Consider the following 27,933-nt stretch of genomic DNA (forward strand, 5'->3'; position numbering starts at 1 on the left):
ATTGAGGTCTCAGTCACCGAGTGGTCAACAAGAAAATCAGCCACTACTTGACCCTTTACAGCCCTCAGGGGTTGGTAAGTCAATGAATATTCAGTTAAAGCTAAAGCCCATTTCCCAATTCGACTATGCAAAATTGGTTTTAACAACATATGCTTAATGATGTCAAAATGAGAATAAACATAAACATGAACTGGTTTGATATATTGCTTAAGTTTGGTACAAGAGAAATACAAACATAGACAAAGCTTTTCAATTGGACTATATCTAGTCTCAGCATCATTCAAGATTCTACTTAGATAATAAATAGCCTTTTCTACGCCATTTTCATCCTCTTGTGCGAGCATGCTTCCAATAGTCGAATCTGATGCTGCGATGTACAACTTCATTGCTTTGTTTCGAATAGGAGGCATTAAAGTTGGAGGCTTCGACAAGTATGCCTTAATATCATCAAATGCCTTTTGTTGTTCCATTCCCCATTCAAATACATCACCTTTCTTGAGCCTCAGCAGTGGAGAAAAAGGTTGAGCTTTACCACTTAGGTTTGATATAAACCTTCTCAAGAAATTGACCTTTCCTAGCAAAGATTGAAGCTGTTTCTTCGTTCCTGGAGGTTCTGTCTCCATGATAGCCTTTGTCTTATTTTGGTTAATTTCTATGCCCTTCTTATGCACAACAAAGCCAAGGAAATCTCCTGCATGTACACAAAAAGCACATTTCAGTGGATTCATTTTTAATCCACATTTTCTCATTCTTTCGAACGATTTTTTAAGATGTTCGATATGTTCATCCTGGGAAGCGGATTTCACAACAATATCATCAATATAAACCTGCATAAATATTTCGATAAAATCATGAAAAATTAAGTTCATAGCTCTTTGGTATGTTGCTCCAGCATTTTTCAATCCAAAAGGCATCACCACCCACTCATAGGTGCCTAAAGCACCAGGGCAACGAAATGCGGTTTTTGGCACATCATCTTCATCAATAAAGATTTGATTATAACCTGAATAGCCATCTAACATACTCAAATATTCATGCCCTGCTGCTGAATCAACTAACATTTCGGCTATAGGCATGGAATATTCATCTTTAGGTGTAGCATTATTCAAGTCTCTAAAGTCTATGCAAACCCTAAGTGATCCGTTTTTCTTAATAACAGGAACAATGTTAGCTAACCATTCCACATACCTGGTTGTTCGAATGAACTTGCATTTGAGCAACCTTTCAATTTCTGCTTTGATCTTTGTCATGATTTCTGGTGCAAACCTCCTTGGAAGCTGCTTTACAGGTTTCTTATCTGGTCGAAGGGGTAGCCTATGCTCCACAAGATTTCTGCTTAACCCAGGCATTTCGTTATAGTCCCATGCAAAGCAATCTCTGTATTTCTTAAGCAACTCGACCATTTTTTCTCTTAAGGTTGGGTCTATATTGGCACTAATGTAAGTTGGCCTTTTAACAGAGCCATCTCCAATATCAACCTCCTGCAAAGGGTCTTGGGCTTGCATTCTCTGAATCGAACTATGTGGATCTTTCTCAAAACCCAAAGGCTCATCATCATAGATGCAATCTAACCTTTGCTTTTTCCCATCATTTACTTCACTAGCCTCCAAGGCCAGTTCGTTCCTTAAGTCATCGTTGGCTTCGACAGCCATATTTTCTTGAACATTAATGGCCTCAAGAGCCATTTTGATTCTATTCTCGGCTGCGTAAGCCGTAATTCGATCCCATGCTGGGGACTCAATCATCAAACTCATCGTGGTTGACCCATCCAGATACTGGTGGGTATGCATCCTCACATAAGGGTTTCTCTATATCTTCCCTTTCCCAACAAAAGCCATGGGTTGGATGCAACTTAACTGAGTGGTATACATTTTTTGATACCACTTCATTTGGATCGAAGGCAGCATCTTGCTCACCACAAGGAGCAATCGAAGCCAGGTTTTTGTCGAAATTCTGTAAAGTCACAGTGCCTGTCTCTGAAACATATGCACTCTGATCTGCTTCTACATTCTCGACTAAACCATCTTCTCTCCAGATGATTAATCTTTGGTGCATGGTTGAGGGAACAGCTCCAACACCATGTATCCATTCTCTACCTAATAACAAATTGTAATTAGGTTTGGCAGCTATGACCATAAACAAGGTCTTTCGAACTGTACTACCAACACAAACTTCCAACTGCACTGCCCCCAGGGAATGACCAGTTTTTCCTTCATAGTTGGCCAACACCACATTGTGGGAATGAAGGTCTGTGTCATAAAGACCTAATTTCTTCAACATGAAGTGAGGCATGATATTCACCACAGCTCCTCCATCCACTAAGACTTTATTGATTCCCACGTTGTTGACTTTTGCCCTAATGAACAAAGCTTTCAAGTGGTTCTGCATTCCCAGATCTGGCTTTTCGAAGACAGCTTTTTGCTCTTCGACACAACCATTTTGCATAACATAATAACACATTGGCTTATGATCAGCCAAATTGAGGGCCTCGAAATCCTCTTCCAGCTCATTGACTTCAGTAGGCACATCATATTCCAGTGGCAGAATGGACACCACATTGACCATGACATCAAAATCAGACCCCTCACCCAGGAGATCATCATCCTCCATGTCATCCTCATCTTCTGCCCCTCCTTGGGCATTTTCAGCTGTTGGCTCTTCCAATATTATGGAAAGCCTCTCCTTTACTGGCCTCTTGGCCATTTCAACCTTTTCAGCCTTCTGGGTTGCTACAGCCTTGCCCCCAGCCTCAGCCTCTTTTGTTGTCAACTTTTGTTTCCTCTGGAACCTTCGCCATTGCGTGCGGGTCATAGGATTTTTTCCCTTATAGTTATTCCTATAAGAGTATTTGTTGACTTCAGTGGCAGCATTCACTTTTTCCTTCCCAGCTACCACTTTTGAACCCTTGGGCTCAGATACAATGTTCACATTAACATTGCTAGAGCTTCCATTTTCCATCATCCTTCGATTGAAAGTGACGTACTGTCCACTCACCCATTGGTTAACAGGTGCTCTCTGATCACTGTCGTTTCGTGATCAAAATAAGTTTTAATTAAGAAAAGTAGTAACAAGGTAGTTAACCTTGGTCGTCTCACAAGGACCTCTAATTTAATAATTAGTAAAAATAAGAACAATGAATAACACAATTAAATATGGGGTTTTGGGTTTGTTTAGATCGAAAGAGTATTAGAAATTCAATTGATAAAAAGACGATCAATCCATTGGTTTTAGGAAAACTTCGTTATGATTCTATCCTCGGTTCACATAAAATATTGTTTATATATTCATGCCTTGGTTGGTTTATAAGACCGATTATACAAGCGATAAACAGTTTATACGAATTCATTCGATTAAGCAAGGAATGTGTTCAACTAACCATGAGTAGTGAACAAGCGTCACTTAGAACACGGTTTGTATCATGACAGATTTCGACCAACCCTTTTTTGCTAAGCGCGAAAAAACCTATATCAATTCCTATTCGAACTAGTCATACAAGCGATGAATCAATCCGAAAAGTCTCACAATATATAACTCAAAATAGAGATTAAGCATCACTATATTCGAGTTTCATAAATAAATAAAGAGCATGAATTGATAAGAGAAGACAATAAATAAATAAACTGAATTACTATTAAGAATTGAACCTCAAGAAGTCATGAACGATGTTCCCGTATACCAATGGATCAACCTAGGGTTGCTAGTTCTCCATGAGAATGTAGCAGCCTTTCTTTTCTATTTTTTTGCGTGAAATCAGAATAATCAAACCCTAGCTGTGTTTTTGCTTAAGTACTCATAGAAAATTGGGCTTAAAAAGCTACGGGTCGAAAAACATAAGTTTGACCCGAAATTACATTATTTTCATAAAGTCTGGAACATAAACGTAAATATTTGACTGCGTTGCGCTCCGAACTGGGTTCTGGCCTTAACATGAAAGTTGTAGCTCTTTCTCTTGTCTTTCCAAAGCATATTCGCACACATCAATCCGATACTCGTAGCTCAAGTTATGACCTGCATACTGAGAAGGATCAATATGTCATTAAATACGAAAATTGGTCAAATAAATTCATTAAGGCTCAATTGTGACCCAAAACTTAGAAACATAATAAAAACTCGATATTATTGTAGAAAGACTACTAATATGCTAAATTATAATACTAGAAAATATGTGCCAAAATGCACTGATCAAATTCCCCCACACTTATTCTTTTGCTCTCCTGAGCAAAACTCTAGAACAAAGCATGCTACAATCATCACAAGCAATCAACAAATTCTAGGATTCAAGCTTCCAACCATGGACTGTATTTCAAAGATTGACATAACTCTTGTATATCAGCTGTCAATGATAACCCTGCGTGTGTGTGTGTACTGCCTATTACTTTTCAACCAGAGTCATGACATGATCCTTCTTGAAAATACACAGTCAGGATACTAAGCTACATTTTCTTTCCTACAACTCAGAGTTTGAGTTTAGATTTCAGCTTGAGGGAAAGCTATTCTTTTCTTGTTCTCACAGGCTTTTTGACTTTTATACGCTGGGATACCACTTAAGTTCATTTTAGTTATGCTTTAGGTGCTACTCTACCTTTTCACCTGACGGGATCTCACTTGTAATGAGTCCAACCTGTTACTCTGAATAGAGCACCCTACACAGCATTTGTTCCTCCAGTTTTAGGCACAGGAACTCAACATATTCATTATTGTTCCTCCAGTTTCGGGCACAGGAACTTATTCTATTTTTATTTTTTTTATTTTTTTCTGTGTAGTATCCCATCATTTAATCTAGCCATGATCCTACAATCAAGTAATTAAGTTTTCCCCCAAACTTAGTCCTAATCATACCTCTTTATTGTATTCTATACTCAGACAACTTAGCTGATGACTGTGTATTTTAAAGATTTATCAAGCCACTACTAAGTTTGCAAGTTTTTCAGCAATTGTGCATTAAGGTGCAAAGATCATCATATCAAGTATGAAAACGAGAATTTCCAAAAATTTCACCAATCCTACAGCTATATTGCTCTAGTTCTAAAACATGTAACTACTCATAACAATTGCATGCATGCTAAATTTATTTTTTATTTTATTATTACTATTTTTTTTTTAATTGACAAAAAAATAAAATAAATAAATGTCCCCCCCACACTTAAAACAGACATTGTCCGCAATGTATAACAATAAGCATAAAGAAAAGGAAGGAACACACCCGAGGGCTAAGGTGTAGCTTTCATGTCTGGTGGTTTTGGAGGAGGTCGTTCCACACTACGAATACACGTAACAGGAAGAAGCAAGTGGCAAGTGGACTTGCCCTTTAGTAAAAAATCTGGTGGCTTAGGAGGAATAGCCAATGTATATGGTGGACCTGCAATAACAAAAGCACGGGAATCACAAAATCCACAGTTAACTGGTGAGTTGGATAAAATAGGTGGAAGAGATGCATAAATAGTGAAGAACAACTGCATGTTGCGTGGCTTAATCAGAGGTTCCATCAACAATTTTTCCGCTATGGGCAATGGTTGCTTGCGGCTAACATCCACACTTGTAGTGTCAAATTCAATTGTTATTGAATTCTTTTGAATTTCTGCATAAGTGGTTGTCGGCATCAAAATTTCTTCACTTACAATGGCTGCATTGATCTCACAACAAACATTACAAACATCACATTTAGAAGCAAAAATTTCAAAAGACTTATCGATTTCAAGCGAAGTATATAATTCATCTATAACAGATTCGAAGGAATTTTGTGGTGTGATCTCTTCCATGCATTCACTTGAATTTATGTTGCTTATTTTGTGTTCATCAACAGAAACAAGTATTGTTTCAATGGGCTCACCTGGAGTTTCATCAACACTTGTATCACATTGCATTACCTCTAAGAGTGCAGCAGGTTGTACATCATCATGCAACATCTTCTTCTCTTGAATTAGATGGGCATTGGAGACTATTTGCTCAACTTGGACTGCTAAACTTTGAAGAGAGGATTGCATCCATTCATCCATTTGCTTATTATGTTCAGCCATCTGCTTTATCAATTCTTCCAAACTAGGTTGTGGCTCAACCACCAATGAATCAATTTGCTGAAACTGTGGATATGACCAAATAGGCTGCTCAGCAGGATATGAATTTTGTTCTTGATAGTATTGTCCTTGAAAATTACCTACAAATTGCGTCTCACCACAAAAAGTATCTAAAAATGTAGGACAATCATCACTAATATGAAAATTCGAAGAACAAATAGTACACATCACAGTTGGAATATAATTTTGATAGCAAGATTGTTGTTTTCTTGCATCCAAGCAATTTATGATATAAGCCAACTGGTCCGATGAATCTCCCATTTTTTATTGTTTTTTTTTTGTCTAAATAAAATGAAGAGAAAAATAAAAAACGAATCAAAAAAATCTAAAAAAAAAAATTAAAATAACACCTAAAATCTCTAAAAATCAAACAAATCTAAATATAATTTTTTGGGATTTTTTTAAATGTATGGAAAATTCAAAAAAAATAAAACGTGGTCTAAACGAAGGAATTTCGCAATTTCAGCCTCAATTTTCGTATCAAAGATACGAAAGTTTTGTTCCTTGATTTTTTTCGGATTTGTGGACCAAATTTCGGATCAATCTGAGATATCAACCGAAAATTAATTATTTTTCAGCTTCACCGCAAAATTCAACGTCAGAACCTGAAACACAACAAAAACTCACAAAACAAAAAGTGTTAGTAACGTTAGTTAGTTCTAAATTTTACTAATCCTAATCAGAGGTCCCCGGCAACGGCGCCAATTTGATCACTGTCGTTTCGTGATCAAAATAAGTTTTAATTAAGAAAAGTAGTAACAAGGTAGTTAACCTTGGTCGTCTCACAAGGACCTCTAATTTAATAATTAGTAAAAATAAGAACAATGAATAACACAATTAAATATGGGGTTTTGGGTTTGTTTAGATCGAAAGAGTATTAGAAATTCAATTGATAAAAAGACGATCAATCCATTGGTTTTAGGAAAACTTCGTTATGATTCTATCCTCGGTTCACATAAAATATTGTTTATATATTCATGCCTTGGTTGGTTTATAAGACCGATTATACAAGCGATAAACAGTTTATACGAATTCATTCGATTAAGCAAGGAATGTGTTCAACTAACCATGAGTAGTGAACAAGCGTCACTTAGAACACGGTTTGTATCATGACAGATTTCGACCAACCCTTTTTTGCTAAGCGCGAAAAAACCTATATCAATTCCTATTCGAACTAGTCATACAAGCGATGAATCAATCCGAAAAGTCTCACAATATATAACTCAAAATAGAGATTAAGCATCACTATATTCGAGTTTCATAAATAAATAAAGAGCATGAATTGATAAGAGAAGACAATAAATAAATAAACTGAATTACTATTAAGAATTGAACCTCAAGAAGTCATGAACGATGTTCCCGTATACCAATGGATCAACCTAGGGTTGCTAGTTCTCCATGAGAATGTAGCAGCCTTTCTTTTCTATTTTTTTGCGTGAAATCAGAATAATCAAACCCTAGCTGTGTTTTTGCTTAAGTACTCATAGAAAATTGGGCTTAAAAAGCTACGGGTCGAAAAACATAAGTTTGACCCGAAATTACATTATTTTCATAAAGTCTGGAACATAAACGTAAATATTTGACTGCGTTGCGCTCCGAACTGGGTTCTGGCCTTAACATGAAAGTTGTAGCTCTTTCTCTTGTCTTTCCAAAGCATATTCGCACACATCAATCCGATACTCGTAGCTCAAGTTATGACCTGCATACTGAGAAGGATCAATATGTCATTAAATACGAAAATTGGTCAAATAAATTCATTAAGGCTCAATTGTGACCCAAAACTTAGAAACATAATAAAAACTCGATATTATTGTAGAAAGACTACTAATATGCTAAATTATAATACTAGAAAATATGTGCCAAAATGCACTGATCACTCTCCCAGATGGTTTGAAAGTGTTTTGGGGGCCTAGCCTTTGCTGGATCGAAAGGCCTTTGGTAATAGGCTTTCCCCAGTTGGCTCCTTTGTAAGGCCAAGCTTTCTGATTTGGCCTAGATTTTGGCCATTTTCTCTTGTTTTCAGCATAAGGTACAACACTTTGAAGGCCTGCAGTAGCCTCTTTGTCGCACACAGCACTGCATCTAGGGCAAAGCATCACTTCAGCATTCTTCAGCTTGCACCTATTTAGGAAGTCCACCAATTCTTCCTCAGCATTGGGGTACACCTCACGTACCCTCTTTTCATACTCCTCTTCAGGCACAGCCTTGATTGGAGCAGCAGCGTCTATCACTTCAACCATGTTGCAGTCATAGACTTCGACATAGGTAGCGTCTGCAGGTGGCAAGGGATCTTGAAATTCCTGGCACACAGTGGACAGGTGTTGCTCAAGATGTAGCAACACTTGTCTGTTGTAGACAGATGTTGTCACAGGTGCGCCAACACTTGTCTATGAACAGAGTAAATAACATAAAACGATACAAACAGTAAAGTAAATAACACACAAGAGTTGTTAACCCAGTTCAGCCTAAAGCCTACTCTGGGGGATACCAATCCAGGAATGAAGTCCACTATCAGCAGTATTACTTCGAAGCTAAACTCACCCGTTTACAACTTCTCACTTAATCACTACCCAATGACCCTTCTACCTAGGAACTCCTAGATATGAGACCCCGTCCCAATTCCTACCTTAGCAACACAGACAGCGCTGCTATTCAACTCAGACGATTACAACGATTGGAGACACACTCCTAAAAACTAGGATTCACTCTTGCTTAAAAGCTTGCGAGTAAACCACACAACACAATAGAACAATCTCCGTACTTCAAAGCTTAGGAGAAGTTCACACTTACAACTCAATAACACTCAGGTCCTAAGCTTGCATCAATGAGACACAAGATAGGCTCACAATTAACACTCTAAAATCCTAAAAACACACGCTTTGTAAGACTCGATTTTAGATGCTTGAAACCATATGCTTGCCTTCGTATTTATAGTAGTAGAACGACTTGGGCTTCAAGACAAAATTAGGGCTTCTAGAATTGCGGCAGTAGTGATATATTTTTGAAACCAATAGTTATATTTTTGAAACCGCAAAAATATATTTTCCAAAAATATAATTCCTTTGGAAAATAAAACTAGGGTTTAGCTGCCTCATGAATCACATTAAACACGTGCGCCTTCTTCTGTAAGAAACCTTGAACAAATTCTTCAAACAGATCTTCAAAAGATTGAGTAGAAAATAATAACATCCAGCTGGCGCGCGCAGAACAGAGTCAGGTGTTGTTCCAAAGTGTAACAACATTTGTCACAACACTTGGGGTCAGCACACTTGTCTCAACACTTGGCTAAAATATGTTTTTGCAAAATGTAGCCAATCATACAAAAACCCAACAATCTCCCCCTTTGGCAAATTTTGGCTAAAACAATATTAGACCAGTATATAGAGAGATACAGTATTACCTTTCCTTCGAGTCAACATGATCACACAACTAGGAAAGAAGGTAACACATAATAAAAACTACTTCCAGAAGAGTTAAGTAGTATCAGAGGCAATGCAACAGCGGAATAAAACAACTAGCCTCATGGAACAACACAAGGGAGAAATAAACTCCCAATAGTAGATGCTTAGAAGTAGGAGAAATAAACTCCTAAGAGTGTAAAGCGCATTTCTTCAACATAAGAACAACAGGGAAAAATAAATTCCCATAAACATCTGAGAAAAATAAATTCTCAGTCATAGTGGATAGTGGACTCAACAGTCAGGTGCCATAACACTTGGCACAACATTTGTCATCAAACATATTCAGGCGATCAAGGGATAATATCACTCACACTCCCCCTGAATTCATGCATACACACATCAGATAGAGAAAGAATATTCACTACTCCCCCTCAGTACATGCATATTACTCACACTCCCCCTCAATACGAGCATACAAACACTAGCACAAAAACAGTCACCAGATGTGGGAACATCTGTTCACACACTTGTCACACACACACTACTCCCCCTTTTTAGCCACAATTTAGACAAACATTATGAATAGGAAATTATAGTGTACCAGAGCATAGAGAATATCAGTGTGCAGTTATTACAGACCATAGAGCACACACAGGTGCTAGAAATTTAGGGCCTTGCCCACAAAGGAATAACAAAAGAAACACCAAAAGTACATCAGAAACAAATATAAGGAAACATCAGAAATCAGAGTGAAGAACTTTCATCAGAGTCCTCCATCACATCCTCAGAACCATCCTCAGACTCACTAGCCTCTTCTCTTTCTTGTCCATTTGGCTCACCCTCAGCCATCTCAGCAGCTTCCTCAGCCTTGAGTGCCTCAATTACACGGTCTATTTTCAGCTTCCTGGCCTCAAGGGCTCTGCTGGTCTCAGTCAGATCAGCAATCATCTGCTTCCTAGAAAGAACACCAGTCTGGACAGATGTGCCAACACCTGCTGCAGCATTTGTCCCATCCAGCAGCCTCTGCTCAATCACCAACACCCCTTTCCTTTTGCAAGGAACATCAGAACTTCTTAGTATGTCTGGATGTTGTTCAAGTATAATATTGCATAGCAGAGTGGGAAGAGCAACTGGCTTCTCAACAGCATATGTTAAAGCATGACTTAAAGTTTCTTGAAAGAAATATGACCCATAATCAAATTTTGCCTTTGTACCCACAGCATATATGAACTTTCCCAATCCTCTGGCCACATCACCTGAATGGGTTGTAGGGACCCAGTTGTGTGCAGCTATCCTATTCAAAACAGCATAAAATGGAGAGAGGGAAGTTGCAGACAACTTAGCCTTGCTTGGCCATACCTTAACTCTTCCTCCAGTGAGGACCTTGCAGATTTCATTATCTGTGGCTTTCAGAGGAGCCACTTCTTCAGAATCCCTTATAAAATGATGGCGTATATCAATGTGCTTAGTCCTACTATGTTGAATAGGATTTTTAGAAATGTTTATAGCACTCAGATTGTCACAGTAAAGTGTCATGACATCTTGCTCCACACTATACTCCCTCAACATTTGTCTCATCCATAACAATTGAGAGCAACTACTCCCAGCTGCTATATATTCTGCCTCAGCTGTTGATAGAGACACACTATTTTGCTTCTTACTAAACCAAGATACTAGATTGTTTCCCAAGAAGAAACATGCACCAGAGGTGCTCTTTCTATCATCAGCACTTCCAGCCCAATCTGCATCACAATATCCAATTAAGGTAGAATCATTGCCATGAGTGTATAGAATTCCATAGCCACATGTGCCATTGACATATTTGAAGATCCTCTTTACTTGAGTCAGATGACTCATCTTGGGTTCAGATTGGTATCTAGCACAAACACCAACTGCAAACATGATATCAGGCCTGCTAGCTGTGAGATATAGTAAGCTCCCAATCATACTTCTGTAGAGACTTTGATCCACATCAACCCCTTTTTCATCTTTGGTAAGCTTCAAATGTGTAGGTGCAGGTGTCCTTTTGTGACTACCACCCTCCATTCCAAATTTCTTCACAATGTTTCTTGCATATTTTTCTTGAGAGATAAATATGGTGTCTTCCATTTGTTTGACCTGAAGACCTAAAAAATAAGTTAGCTCACCTACAAGACTCATTTCAAATTCAGATTGCATTTGATGCACAAAGTGTTCCACCATTTGTCGCGACATTCCACCAAATACAATATCATCCACATATATCTGAGCTATCATTAGCTTCCCTTTTTCTTCTCTTACAAACAGGGTTTTATCATTACCACCCTTCTTGTATCCATGGCTGACAAGAAATTCAGTCAATCTTTCATACCATGCTCTAGGGGCTTGTTTCAATCCATAAAGTGCTTTCTTTAGTTTGTAAACATGGTTAGGAAAGCTTGGATCTACAAACCCTTTTGGTTGCTCAACATATACCTCTTCATTTAGATAGCCATTTAGGAATGCACTTTTTACATCCATTTGATATAGCTTGAATTTCAAAATGCATGCCACAGCCAAGAGTAATCTTATGGACTCCAAGCGAGCAACTGGAGCAAAAGTCTCATCAAAATCTACTCCTTCTATCTGGGTGTATCCTTGAGCTACAAGTCTGGCTTTATTTCTTGTAATATCACCATTTTCATCAGTTTTGTTCTTGTACACCCACTTTGTACCAATAACATTTATACCATTTGGTCTAGGTACTAGATCCCATACCTCACTTCTTTTGAACTGAGTTAGTTCATCCTGCATAGCATTGATCCAGTATTCATCAGTCAAAGCTTCTTTAACATTCTTTGGTTCAATCTTTGATATGAAGCATGAATTGGAGATTGCTTCTTTTGATCTTCTTGTTGCAATTCCTTGATTTGGATTTCCAATGACAAGTTCCAGAGGATGATTCTTCTGTGTTCTAGTAGATGGTCCCTTGTTTGGTCTAGGAACCTCTGTAGTAGATTCAGAATGTTGATCAGGTTCAGGTTCAGATTGATCATCATCAGGTGTTGGGACAGGTGTTATGACATCTGTCTCTTCAGCTGGATCTCCACTTGTTGTATCACTATCATCAACTACAACATTAATTGATTCCATCATAGTTCTTGTTCTGGAGTTAAAAACCCTGTACGCTCTGCTGTTGGTTGAGTAACCTAAAAATATCCCTTCATCACTTTTGGGATCCAATTTTCTCCTAGGTTCTCTATCTGCCAAAATATAACATTTTGACCCAAACACATGGAAGTACTTCACAGTAGGCTTCCTATTCTTCCATAGTTCATACAATGTTGTAGCAGTACCTTTCCTTAATGTTACTCTATTGTGAATGTAGCATGCTGTATTCATGGCTTCAGCCCAGAATTTGTAAGGAACATTTTTGGCATGCAACATTACTCTAGCAGATTCCTGTAATGTTCTATTCTTTCTTTCAACCACACCATTTTGTTGAGGTGTAATTGGTGAAGAGAATTCATGAATTATTCCTTCAGCAGCACAAAAATCAGCAAATTTAGAGTTTTCAAATTCCTTACCATGGTCACTTCTGATTCTTACAATACCACAGTCTTTCTCTTTTTGAAGTTGTACACAGAGATTTTTGAATTCTTCAAAAGTCTCAGATTTTTCCCTAATGAAATTCACCCAAGTATACCTAGAGAAGTCATCAACAATAACAAGAACATATTTCTTACCTCCAAGACTCTCAACTTGTATGGGCCCCATCAGATCCATATGTAGTAACTCAAGAACTCTAGAGGTGGACAAGTGTTGCAACTTTTGGTGCGACACTTTGGTTTGCTTCCCAATCTGACATTCACCACAGATATTGCCTTCCTGTATCTGTAAGATTGGTAGTCCTCTGACAGCTTCCTCTGATATGACTCTCTTCATGCTCTTCAGGTTAAGGTGTCCTAATTTTTGATGCCATAGCTTAACCTCTTCATTTTTAGTTAAGAGACATGTAGATACATTACCTTCTTCAAGAGGGATCCACAAGTAGCAGTTGTCTTTTGATCTAACACCCCTCATAAGGATGTCTCCTTCATCATTGCTGACCAGACATTCATTTTTTGTAAAGTTGACTTTCATGCCTTGATCACATAGTTGGCTTATACTGATTAGATTGGCAGTTAGTCCTTTTACAAGGAGAACATTTTCAAGTTTTGGTAGACCATGGTCAATCAGTCTTCCAATACCTCTGATTTCCCCCTTTGCTCCATCTCCAAATGTCACAAAACTTGTGGCATAGGATTTTACTTCTTTTAAATATTTTTCAACACCAGTCATGTGTCTAGAACAACCACTATCAAAGTACCAATCTTCTTTTGATGAGGCTCTGAGAGACGTATGGGCAATCAAACCTTTCCCACTGCTTTCAGCTGTATACTCCTTGGTATTGGTTGCATCATCTTTTTGCTTCCATTCCATCTTTGTTTTAGTGATGGATTGATCAGGTTTTTGTGGAATTTCACTTGGATAACCATACAGTTTGTAGCAATAAGGCCTTATGTGCCCCTTTCTTCCACAGTGATGACATCTCCATGAATGGTACCTGCTTCTTGGTCTAGGTATAAACCTAGGTCTCTGCCATCTTTGCTGATGTGGTGCCATATGTGGCAACACTTGTCTCTGCTGTCTAGGAGACAGGTGTGGCGACATCCTGTCATGCATTTTTGGAGACGGTTGTTTACTCAACTCAGGCAAAAATTTCCCTTCTTTGTTGTAATCCATAATCCTATTGACATTTTTGTATTCATACCCAATGCCTGTTTTGGATCTACTAGGAGCAGGCAAAGTTTCCAGAATTTCATCTAGATCACTTCCTTTGAATAGCCTAAGAACATGCCTTTTTAAATTCTCAAGATGAGAGTTTAATTCAGTTACCTCTTCATTCAGATGGGCTATCTCAGTCAGTTGTTTGATCTTGTCAGCTTCTAAGTTGATGATAGTTGCCTTCTGTTCCTCAATGATCTTTAAACTATCTTCCCATTTAGTACTAAATTCAGAGACTCTTGACGAATTAGCAGCTTTCTCAGTTTGCAACTTAGTGATTGTCTCTTTTTGCTCTTCAGAGACTCTGCAGACTTCTGCACTCTTCAGACACAGCTTTTTATATGATTCAGCAAGTTCATCAAAGGTTAGTTCTTCTTCACATGATTCAGTGTCAGATGTGCAAACACTTGTCAACACATGTATAGCTTTTGCAGTATCGGCTTCTCCTTCAGAATCTTCATCTGACCAAGTTACAGTTAACCCCTTCTTTTGTTTCTTCAGAAAGGTTCCACATTCACTTCTAATGTGACCAAACCCTTCACATTCATGACATTGAACACCTTTATTTGGAGCTGATTTCTCATCTGTTACAGGTTTTCTGAAATTCCTGTAAGTGTTGCGACCAATGTCAGCTGCACCTGTCTTAGTGCGTTTGTCCATTCTCTTTAGTACCTTATTAAATTGTTTTCCCAAAAGAACCATTGCATCAGAGATGCTTTGTTCAGATTCTGTGTCACTCAGTTGATCTTCTTCCTCAGCATTTGAAACAAAAGCAATACTTTTGTTTTTCTTATCCATCTTTTCATTTGTGGCTACCTCATAGGTTTGTAGTGAACCAACCAGTTCATCTAGCTTCATATCTGTGATATCCTTTGCTTCTTCTATAGCTGTGACTTTCATGTCAAACTTCTTAGGTAGAGACCTGAGCATTTTTCTTACCAGCTTTTCTTCAGGTATCTTTTCACCCAAGGCATCAAATTGATTGTCAAAATCAAGTATGGTCATGTGAAAATCCTGAATGGTTTCATCATCATTCATTCTCAGATTCTCAAACTTAGTTGTTAGGAGTTGTAGCTTAGACAGCTTCACTTTAGAGGTACCTTCATGAACAGTCTCAAGAATTGTCCAAGCTTCCTTAGCACAGACACACTTTTTGATGAGTCTGAATATGTGCTTGTCAACACCATTATATAGGGCATACAATGCTTTTGAGTTTGCAAGAGCAAGCTCATCTTCTTCTTTGGACCATTCTTCAGCAGATTTCAACTCAAGAGTTGGTTTACCATCTTTGTCCATCTTCACAGGTGGAGTCCATCCTCTCAGAATTGCCTTCCATGTCTTGCTATCAATTTGTTTTAGGAAGGCCATCATGCGGGACTTCCAATAGTCATAGTTTGAAGCGCCAACCAAGAGAGGTGGTCTGGTAACAAAACCTCCTTCTTTGTCCATCCTTGCCAGAAACGATTTCCCTGGAGCTCACCCTAAAATTCAGAACAGGGTGCCTGCTCTGATGCCAATTGAAATTCCTGGCACACAGTGGACAGGTGTTGCTCAAGATGTAGCAACACTTGTCTGTTGTAGACAGATGTTGTCACAGGTGCGCCAACACTTGTCTATGAACAGAGTAAATAACATAAAACGATACAAACAGTAAAGTAAATAACACACAAGAGTTGTTAACCCAGTTCAGCCTAAAGCCTACTCTGGGGGATACCAATCCAGGAATGAAGTCCACTATCAGCAGTATTACTTCGAAGCTAAACTCACCCGTTTACAACTTCTCACTTAATCACTACCCAATGACCCTTCTACCTAGGAACTCCTAGATATGAGACCCCGTCCCAATTCCTACCTTAGCAACACAGACAGCGCTGCTATTCAACTCAGACGATTACAACGATTGGAGACACACTCCTAAAAACTAGGATTCACTTTTGCTTAAAAGCTTGCGAGTAAACCACACAACACAATAGAACAATCTCCGTACTTCAAAGCTTAGGAGAAGTTCACACTTACAACTCAATAACACTCAGGTCCTAAGCTTGCATCAATGAGACACAAGATAGGCTCACAATTAACACTCTAAAATCCTAAAAACACACGCTTTGTAAGACTCGATTTTAGATGCTTGAAACCATATGCTTGCCTTCGTATTTATAGTAGTAGAACGACTTGGGCTTCAAGACAAAATTAGGGCTTCTAGAATTGCGGCAGTAGTGATATATTTTTGAAACCAATAGTTATATTTTTGAAACCGCAAAAATATATTTTCCAAAAATATAATTCCTTTGGAAAATAAAACTAGGGTTTAGCTGCCTCATGAATCACATTAAACACGTGCGCCTTCTTCTGTAAGAAACCTTGAACAAATTCTTCAAACAGATCTTCAAAAGATTGAGTAGAAAATAATAACATCCAGCTGGCGCGCGCAGAACAGAGTCAGGTGTTGTTCCAAAGTGTAACAACATTTGTCACAACACTTGGGGTCAGCACACTTGTCTCAACACTTGGCTAAAATATGTTTTTGCAAAATGTAGCCAATCATACAAAAACCCAACAGATCTGAATCTACCTTCATTGGAGGCTTTGCCTTATCAGCATACTTCAGCCTTCCTTCATTCAGCGCTTTTTGCACCAAATCCCTGAAAACAACACATTGATAAGTTTTATGTCCCAAATAATTATGAAACTTACAATAACCTCTTTTCTTTCTTTGTTCTATTGGTGGTATTTTCATATCTTTTGGCACAATAATTTGGCCGTCAGTCACCAATAAATCAAAAATCTCATCACATTTAGTAATGTCGAAAGTATAAGTCTTGGTAACAAACTTATCATTTTTTGGTTCGATAGGATTTTTTCCATTCGACGGCCTCAACAATTTGCAAGTGTAAGGAGGCCCAGGCTTTAATTCAGCCACATTAATATCACTATCATCGAAATCTAAGCATTCATCACTCATTTCATAATCAATTTCATTATCATAGGAATCAACAAAACCTATTTCTTTCTTTTTCTGAAACTTAGAATTTCTAACTTTTTCAGCTTTTAACCTTTCGATTTGTCTCACTCTGTCAGCCAACTGTGACATGTCTCGAAGGTATTGGGTATCCAATTTCTTTCGAATTGAATAATCTAACCCACCAGCAGCCATCTCCACTAGTTCGTGTTCAGGCACTTGAGTAAAGCACCTGGATTTCAACAAACGAAACCTATTTAAATAGTCATCAATTGACTCTAGGTTTTTCCTTTTTACACTGGCTAACTCTTTCAGACTTATCTTGGTTTGGCCCATATAAAATTGCTCGTGGAAAATCCTTTCCAATTGGGCCCAACTATTGATCGAATTGGGAGGCAAAGTTGTAAACCAAGTGAATGCATTCTTGGTAAGCGAATTAGGAAAATACTTCATTCGCAAATTTTCATTATTCGCCAAATTCCCAGACTCAGCTAGATACCTGGCAATATGTTCTACGGTTGATTCATTAGTATCCCCTGCAAACTTAGTGTATTTTGGGACTTTCCAACCTCTTGGTAACTCGGTTTGCAGCACATATTCAGTGAAGGCAGAGACAAAGTTTGGCCTTCGACAACCCGTGTTTAGGCCGTTTTGGGCCAAAATCGTTTCGACCATGTTAGCCAAATTGTGTTGGCCAAGCAAATTATTGTTTTGCACCTCTCGCACTACCTCGTCAGGATCCTGGTTCCTCCTAACCATTACCACTGGAGGGTTCTGATGTACCACTTGTGGATTTGGGGTAATAACAGGAGGGTTTTGATTTACTAATTGAGGCATTTGATTAACCTCGTGAGGATAATAGGTTTCCTCTTGTACAACTGGTGTAGGTGTTGGGTTAGGAACTGTTTCAGTAGCCACATAGGTTGGCCTTTGCTGCACTGGAGTCGAAGACATTGCAGGTAGTATTACTTGTGGAGTAATGGGATTTACTCTAGGAGGTGGTGGGGGTGTCCCAAAAAAATCTGCAATTCGACTCATTTGAAATGCCAACATTTGATAACTCTCGTTGGTATTCTGAATTAATGGATTAAACACAGTACCCATTTGTTGTGTTAAGAGATTAACCATTTCATGGTTGCTCTCATCCATTTGTTGTCTCAAAGACAACACAGATGCAGTCGTTAAGGGTGTGGGAGTTACCCTTGACGAAGTATACCTATCAGGTTCGAAACCTGGCATCCCTAGACCAAGTGTAGGGGGAGGCCCATACATAAAACCCTGACCTGATGGTGGTTTCGAACGTCCAAAACCAGCAGTTACGGACGGAATTGCCATAGTTGGAATTGGCAAAGTTGGAATAACATCATGCACAGTCGAAATGGTTGGACTGGAGAATATTGGAACATTCACTAACTCAGATGTTACCAAACTTTGTGGAGGCGGATCGACTCCACCACTCGAACTTGCTTCACTACTCATCGCACTAGAACTTGGAGTTTTACTAGGATTAGATCTCTGAGTAGTTTTAACCATAACCTAACTTACCATGAGTTATATGCAAGTAACAAGTTTTTTATTCCACAATATAAAAATAAACACAACTTTAACAAACACAAAACCAGTCCCACTGGGCGTGCCAATTTGTTTACGTTGGAATTTGGTAAACAACCGCTAGTTTAAGTATTTAAACTCGCGAGATCAACTAGTAAATCTCAGGACAATTTTGTGTTTATTCGCTTCAAGAAAACTGTTTGAATGTTCGTTTGAATAAGGAAACAAACATTTAGGAATCAAAATATTTTAAAGCATACAAGAGAAACTAATTCGAATCGCCTCGAAGTAGCAGTTTCTCAAGCGAGTATCTGGATTCAGACTTAGAAAAAATTACTGGAAAACAAATTGCATTGCATTGAATGAAAAACAATTACAAATAAAGATGGTTCACAAAACATACATTTCTCCTTTGAATTCCGTTCGTTCGATCGCTGAGTACTTAGAATTTTTAGAGAGAATGTTTGTATAAATTTTGTGACCCTTGTTCTGAATGAAAAACTACTATAAATACTACTACAAAGTGGTAACTGTTCTTCGATCATCTGGACGCTCCTCCATTTGCCACGTCGACCACGTTCTCCACTTTCATCTTTCATTCCTTCAGCGCGCGCCAAGATCTTTTGGGCCGTTCGTTGTTTCTTTTTTGGGCTTGGCCCAACTGTCTCTCGATTCGATTTTGCGCCTTCGATAGCCTTCTGGTAAAACCAAAACTATACGCATCTTCTACAGCTCTCGAAACGCTTTTCTGCTTCGACATAGGGAGTTCTCGACACCAACTTTGAAACTTTTATTTTGATAATATAACCTCCAAAACAAATATTGGACCCACCAATTATATTTAATTGATAAATACCAAATTTATGTCCAACAAGACCCCAACCGCCAATTGTCACTGGACCAACTAACGATTAATAATATATTATAAATCAACAAATGGAAGAAAAAAAATACAAGAGATACTCTACCCATTCTGGTAGGACAAGTATAGATGATACTCAATCCCAAGAGCTACGGCTAAAACAAAAGACAATATCGTTGTATATTACTTTTCCCTATACCACCCAAAATGTACGCTATAAGCTAGCTATACAATCCAATGGGTTCACGCACCATTCATAATAAAGGCATGACGAATGAACTTTCTTTGCTAGCAACCATTTCCGCGACACCAATTTTATTCTCTCAATTATATCATTAACATGAATTTCCTTGGCTGAGCAAATTTTCTCATTACGTGCACGCCAAATCATCCAAATCGTTGCGTGCCATATTATCGATATCCCTTTATGCCCCGATTTCCCTTTCTTTAGGTGCAACAAAACTATCATATATAAGACGTATTCTACCAATTCTTGTAAAAGAAGTATAGATATATAGTACTCAAAACCCAAAAGCTATAGCTAAAACAATAGACAATGTTCATATCGTTGTATATTCCTTTTCCGTATACCACTCAAAAAGTTATCTAGCTATACAATCCAATGGGTTCACACACCGTTAATAATAAAGGCATGACAAATGAACTTTCTTTGTTAGCAACCATTTCCACAACACCGATTTTCTCCTCACAATTATCTCATTCACCTGAATTTCCTTGGCCGAGAAAATTTTCTCATTACGTGCACGCCAAATCGTTGTGTGCCATATCATCGATATCCCTTTATGCCCCGACTTCCCTTTCTTTGGGTGCAAGAAAACTATCAAGGAGGGAATGTAAGGTAATCCACACTTCACAATAGTGTCTATTTCTCTTTGTTTGTTAAAATAAAAAAACTATCAAGTAGATTAATTCCATTCTAATTCCCCGTTCAATTTAGGATTAGGATGATCAATACTCTCTTTTTTGTCAAGTGAGCTACACTCTTTTTTTTTTTTGTTACAAAAGTAAGCTACACTCTTTATTTTGATTAAAAAATATTTAAATAATATTATAATTTATTTCATTCAACATTCAAATTTATCACGTTTCAAGCCAATTCTCTTTTACTTATTCCAAAAAAAAAAAAAAATAACAATTCACATTTATATTTTTCCAAAAGTGAAATAAATAAAATAACCATAAAAAAATTAATTAGTAGACTAAACAAAAATAACCATAAAAAACTACAAAGAATACTTTGTAATTCATAAGAAAATATTATCCATCACATACTCAATATAATCACCGAAAGCCTATTCAAATTTAAGCACCATATTTTCTTAAATTTAATTACAAATAGAAAAAATAAACACCAATTACATTCTTGATTAGATAACTTGTCACAATTTTATTTTATTTGAAAAAAATGGAATAAAAAATGATATATAAAAGAACTAAGAGATATATGATAAAGAGAATATAAATGAGATCAAGACAAACAATTTACCTTACATGCTAAAGAGCAAAAGCAAGAAGAATCAATAAGATTTCTATCACATATTTTACAAAGAGAGTTGCTATTGTGACCAATTTTACCAATATTGTTCCTCTTAGGATGTGGTCGATTCCTCTTGTTTAAGAATACAAGATCCGCATAATGGATTGTCAATGCAATCGATGCAGAACTTGTTACGCTCATTTTTGGGATCGTTTGAATGGTCTTCACAAATAGTGAAAAACGTAGTGATTGCCAACAATGTTTGCAACCAGGGCACGTGCATCATATCCTATGCAACAAACACATCAATTGTAATCAGAAAAAATAAGAATAAAAAAATCAAACTTGACATTGTAATTGAAATGAGTAAACTTACCATTCCGATTGTGTAGAATATTGACTCTGGACAGTCAACATAAAATAGTAGTGATTAGAAATTGACAAACAATAATCTATAGGCAGTCAACATAAAATATTGGTGGGTCAACAGAGGCTCATAAACTAAGATAGTTAGACGTAAAACTCTGATTTTTTTTAAAATGAAAATTCATTAAATAAAAAGAAACTAATTATCTACTCCCTCCGGTCTTTAATATAATAGAAGTTTTACTTTTTAAGTTCATTGAATTTCTAATGTATTTGGTCAATAATATAGACCAAATATATTAAAAACTCAATGAACTTAAAAAGTAAAACTTCTATTATATTAAGGACTAGAGAGAGATATCATCAAAAAAAAAAAAAAGACTAGAGAGAGTATAGAAATATATACCAAAATTAACAAGCCATATAGTCAAATGGTACTTTTTAATATTCTATTTTATATGATCTTTTTCTAAATTTATTTTGAAAACTTTATACATTCTTAATATAAGATAAATTTTACTTTTTAGATTCATTGAAAATCTAATGTATCTAGTCCAAATTATTGACTAGATACATTATATTTTCAATGAATTTAAAAAGTAATTTTTTTTTATATTAAGGACCGGAGGAAGTATATACTAAACAATAATATTTTATTTTATTTGATAAGTTTTTCTAAATTTATTTTGGCAAAAATTTATATACATACCAAACAATTATTATATATAATTAATAAAGTCTCAAGATTTAATAGTTTATACTCTAAAATGATACATTTTCCCTATTTTTGCTTTTTTTTTTTTTTTTTTTTGCGTCTTCTCGTCTAAGATATTGTCATGTTTTGGATGAGACGTAGCCTCACTTGGAGAAAGGAAGAATAATAAGATGATTATTTTTTAAATGCAAATTTATTAAATAAAAGGAAATTATTAATCTATAGAAAATGTATAACAAACTTTGTAACTTTTAATATTTTATTTTATAACTTGGAAAAATAATAAAAAGATTCCTTTTTATATTCATTAAATAAAAGGAAATTAATAAACTATAGAAAATATATAAAAACCTGACAAGTCTTACCATCAAACGATACCTTCTAAAACAAATATAAAACATATTAAATTTATATATATATATATATATATATATATATATATATATATATAATGATTATAAATAGTTAAAGTCTCAAAGAATCAAATAGTTTTATAAATTTCTTTAAAATTAAATTAAATTTGAAACAAAGACTAATTTTATCAAGAAGCAAGATCAGAGTAATTGGGCCCAAAGCCCATGAAAACCTCCCCCATCTAAATCCGGTTGATATTTTCTCTTCCCCCCTCCCATGAATCTTTTATACCCCCCAATATTCCAATTTTGCCCTTGCAGAAATATTCGGTTCGCAGAAACCGAAATTTTTCTAGTGCAAATTCAGAGTAAATTTCGGTTTTTAGAAACCGAAATTTGTTTTTAAGGCAAAAAAAAACTTTCTACGAACCGAAGTTTTTTCAAGAGCAAAATTGGAAATTCAAGGGAGATAAAAGATTCATGGGGGGTGGGGAGAGAAAATATCAAATCCGGTTAGTCTCTAGAAGATCATAGTGGGCTAAAAGGTGAGCAAGTTTATTCCCCTCCTCTTTTCTTTTACATGACTAAAGCTACGGTTAACAAAATGCCTCTTAGATTTCTAAATTCCTAAAACTAAATTAGTAAAAACTAGTGGATAAAAGGTGAGCAAATGATGCATTACATTTATAATTTTGATAAAAGATGTGGTTGAACTATTTTATAAATGTGATCAGCCGACAATAGATACTAATATATTTCAACTTGAACAGTTTCAGTTTTAAACTGTGATCATTTTTTCTAAATATAATAAAAATATATTTAAGGTTATAATTGATCATGTGACGGTAAAAGTGATCGTTGATGCACAAGATATGGACAGTGAGCGACATTTGACAGCTTTGGGGCAAAAATTACATCAACGAACCAAATTCAAATCAATAATTGAAGGAATCCTAAGATTATATGGGACTATGATCCGGAGACTGTATAAGACTGTACCATAGAAAGAAGGCTTATAAAAACTAATTTGTAAAAACGCTTTATATGGATGACCTTATGAAAAGTTTTTATAAAGTGTAGGAGTGAGTGAGACAAATCACACTTGAAACACTAGTAGAAAAAAGCTTTTTTACATCTGGCGAAAAACACTTTTTACATCTGAGAAATGTCAGATGTAGGCGCACGAGACTTAGTAAGTATACACGTTTTACATCTGGCATAGTCAGATGTAAAAAAACACTTTTTACCTCTGACCAACGGGAAAATCAAATATTATTTTTTAAAAATTAAATTGGACCTTTTACATCTGACCAAGTCCACCAGATGTGAAATCTTAACTTTTTTTTTTTCAAAAACCTGCATTGTTTTTAATATTTTAAATCTTTTTTTCTTATTAAAAAAAATCTAACCCACAATGCCAACAATATAACATAACTTGCATCAAGAACATAATACTAAAATTCAACATCCGTAGCCAAATTCAACATTCAACATATATATAGTAATAATGTCATTAAAGTATAACCATTGAAATCCAAAATACAAAACATCATAATAATTAATACTAATCCATCCAAAATACAAATTAAAACATCATCATAACTAATCAATTGTAACTTCACACAAACCTAGCTAGCTCCTAATCTTTCCGTCGGCATCATCATAATCTACATCAGGATTATATAGGTCAAGAAAACAAGTTGCCCAACGGTCTCGCAAATCATACAGCTCCTCCTCTGTTAATGTCGTGGGATCATTGAACACCTACAATATGTAAATAACTTAATTCATATGTAAATAACTACAATATGTTAATTAATGTATGGTAAATGAATCATTTATCCAAACAACAGCTAAATGCAAAAGCAAATGTGAATAACACACTGTTTGACCCCTTTCTAGCTAGTGAATCACGCAAGCAACAACCAGCATAGCCATTTAGTGAAGTTTATAGTAGATGCTCAAGAACAACAAATTACTAAGTCATACACTCGTATGCAGGTAAGAAAATCAAGATAAGGCATGACAAGTGACAAGCAACGATTAGTAAGTACAATTGTGTGCTCTAAAACAAATGTTACCTATGCGCTTTCTTGGTCCTAGCTCTAACTGTAATTCTATGATGTATCTCTGTCGAATTTGGATCAAGAGCTGGTTGAGATATCTCCAATCCTTCTTCCCTTACAATCTCAACCTATCTGCAAAACAGATGCCTAATTAATTAATTAATTTGTTCTTTGGGGGGAATATAAAAACAAGATAAAGAATATAAATATAAATATAACATGTATAATACTTACTTTTCTACCATTTCGGAAGGGTAAACAAAGACTACTTAGCAACTTAATGTGACCTAAATTAATATAAGGATAATATCAGTTGCAAAGAAATCATGGTAGTGATTGAAAACTGAAAAGGTTATAATTTAGTCTTTTACATGAAACATAAATATCATATAGCAAAAATGTACAGAACTTCAACTTGAATCAAGACAAGGCAGTCATATCATATGCTATCATATAAACAAATGCATTCAAAAGTCTACTAACAGAGCCAGGGTCAGGTAGTGTAATATTACTCAAACCATTTGTGACTAGAAGATTAATTTGATAAGTCATATACTTACCACTTTGTTTGGTTTCTAGCAGCAATATGTATGGCCTTGCTACTCCAATCAAGATCCCGCCATCCATCCACATTGGCATCGTAATGGATATTACTAACTCTGAGAAATAAAATGTAACCACTCTCTCAAACCTGAATCATATGGTCATCACAATAAATTAGAAGACAACATTTCAATAGCCACACATTGAAGGAACATTGGCTCAACATATGAACAAAAACATAAGCATAAACACAAACAAGTCACAATAGTAATTTCTACAATACTTTTTTGAATGGCCAAATGCAATCACATGTTATGTTAGGTATTGAAATTGAAACAATATAACCAGCCACATAACCGTAAAAGGCTATTTATCATATGCCTCCATTGGTACTCAAGAAAACATGGTCATTTGTGCATACACTTACTCTGTCTCTGTATATGCCTGAATCCAACAGAATCAAAGAAATAGTTAATGAAAAAGAGTGGTAACAGGATCACCAAAGCCATTCATTAGCTTCCGGTGACCTAATGAATAAGATCACCAACCTTGAAACATGAAGTCCATGTTCTGTTAGCTAATAGCAACCAATGCTTAAACTAGAAAATCAATCCAAATTATCCAATCAACAACACTCACATAGAAAGAGACAAAAGAAGTTAACCTGTGAAACATATATGCAATAACTGAGAAAAAAAGCAATACATGTGCTTGTTGTCACCTAATTTAACATAACTGCTAAAGTCATGAATCAACACCAAAAGCAATCAAAAGCAATAACTTACAAAAGAAATCATAGAAACAAATGCAAATAAAAATAAAAATCAAGAAGAAACCATGAAACAACAGCTGGAACTAAAAACTAAAAAGCTACAAGTCCCAAAAACCATCACCTTACCCAAACTACCAGCAGCAAAAACAGATACAGAACCACAAACAAGAGAACCCAAAACCATACTTAAGGGCCAAACCCCAAAAGACAGACGCCAGGAAACCCAAACCAAAGCAGGCCTTCAAGAATAACATAAACTAAGAATCCAATCACTCAAGAACTGAGCAAGAAAGCACATAAAAACCAGTACCATATGCCAAACAACTTTCATGTTATAGTTAAAGCACATATAGTTAAAGCAAGTGGAACTTTCACGTTATTGATACAAAGAGAGTAAAATCGTTAGTTCACTAATATAATTGAAGAATTGTTTTATCAATAAGCCAACAACTACAGACAAGTTTAACACCTTAAAAAAAATATAAATATGAAGAATCCATACCATAATTGTGTTGAAATGTTTTCCAATTAACCAATGTGAAATAGCACAGAAATTTTTCACAGATTAACTTAAACTTAAACTAAACAAAAGTTTTAAAACCAAAACCATACCGTAACAAATATAAACAGAAATTCTTAAACTAAACAGAAATTCTTCATAGTTATATCTGTTAATTGATATGTGAAAATTCTTCCAATTAACCTAAACTTCAATTCAACTAAACAGAAATTTTAGTTTAATCAAAATAGAACAGAAACAGATCTGCAGAGTTCTAAACTAAGAACACAAACATAACATAATTTTAAGAATAGAAATTGAGAAACTAAGAACTAAAATCAAAGAATAAGAGCTAAACTTTACCACTAAACTTTAACACAAACACAAAGAATAAGAGCTAAAACCAAATCAGGTAACAGTTCAGTAGAAACAAAATAAACCACAAACACAAAGAAACAGTTCAGTAGAAACAAAATCAAGTAACAAACCACAAAGAGCTAAGAGCTAAAACCTTCGATTCGTGAGAAACAAGAGTACGTACCTGAATCGATGTGAAAGAGAAAGACAAGCTTCAATTCGTGAGAGTAGAGGCCGGAGAAAGGAGGACAACCTTCGATTCGTGAGAGTAGAGGCTGGAGAATGAAAGACAACCTTCGATTTGGAGTTAGGGTTCGTGAGGGTAGAGGACGACTGCGCGAGTGAGAGAGAGAGGACGACTGCGCGAGTGAGAGAGAGAACGACTGCTGAGATAAGGCGGTGGTGGTGAGTTGATTAAAGGACGGCGCTGAGGTTCAATCTCGTCGCCGGTGGAGGACGGCGCTGGGTTTGCATCGCGAGAGAGAGCTAGGGTTGTATTGTATCGATTTCTTTTTTTTTGTGCGAGTGTTTTTTTGTCTTGCGAGCTGAGAGAGAGATATACGTACATTACCTCTATTCCAAAAATATTATTTTATTTTTTTTATTCAACCTGACTTTTTATATCTGAGGCTAAATATGGCCAGATATATATATGTATTTTAGATAATTTTCACCATAATTACAAGATTGCCACCGCGTTTAGTTATTCATCTGGTATATTGAAGTCAGATGTAAAAAGTCTTGTCTATATATTTTTTACATCTGTGGATATTGAGACCAGATGAAAAGACTACTCCATATAGCGTTTTACATCTGACATATGTTCGTCAGATGTAAAATGCTTAAGTAATATGTCATATTTCTACTAGTGAAAGACCCACATTAATTAGTTTGTGGGGGTCATAACGATTTCAAATACAAATAATGAGTAGATTAGTAAATTGGTCATTGTCTTTGTCGCTCTTAAATAGGTATCTAACTCTATCAATATTTCAAAATAGTTCATGTCTTTGACATTATCCATTTTCTATCAAAATAGTATTGACATTTTCAACTTACTGTCAAATTAGTCATTTACATGACACCAATGTTATTAAAATCGAATCAGCCGATTGAACCAGTTAAACTTTGA

At 36.1% G+C, this 27,933-nt stretch overlaps 1 long non-coding RNA gene across 1 annotated transcript; it reads right to left on the reverse strand.

The window, feature by feature from the left end:
• Positions 1–24,214: 24,214 nt before the first annotated feature.
• LOC123895457 lies at positions 24,215–27,436 on the reverse strand. Its single transcript, XR_006804383.1, has 4 exons — positions 26,986–27,436; positions 25,191–25,321; positions 24,646–24,762; positions 24,215–24,328 (listed from the first exon to the last, which is right to left on the reverse strand). It is a non-coding gene; the product is annotated as an uncharacterized LOC123895457 (long non-coding RNA).
• Between the last annotated feature and the right edge of the window lie 497 nt (positions 27,437–27,933).

This window comes from Trifolium pratense, linkage group LG7 (assembly GCF_020283565.1).
Source record: "Trifolium pratense cultivar HEN17-A07 linkage group LG7, ARS_RC_1.1, whole genome shotgun sequence".
In the NCBI taxonomy this organism is placed as follows: Eukaryota; Viridiplantae; Streptophyta; class Magnoliopsida; order Fabales; family Fabaceae; genus Trifolium; species Trifolium pratense.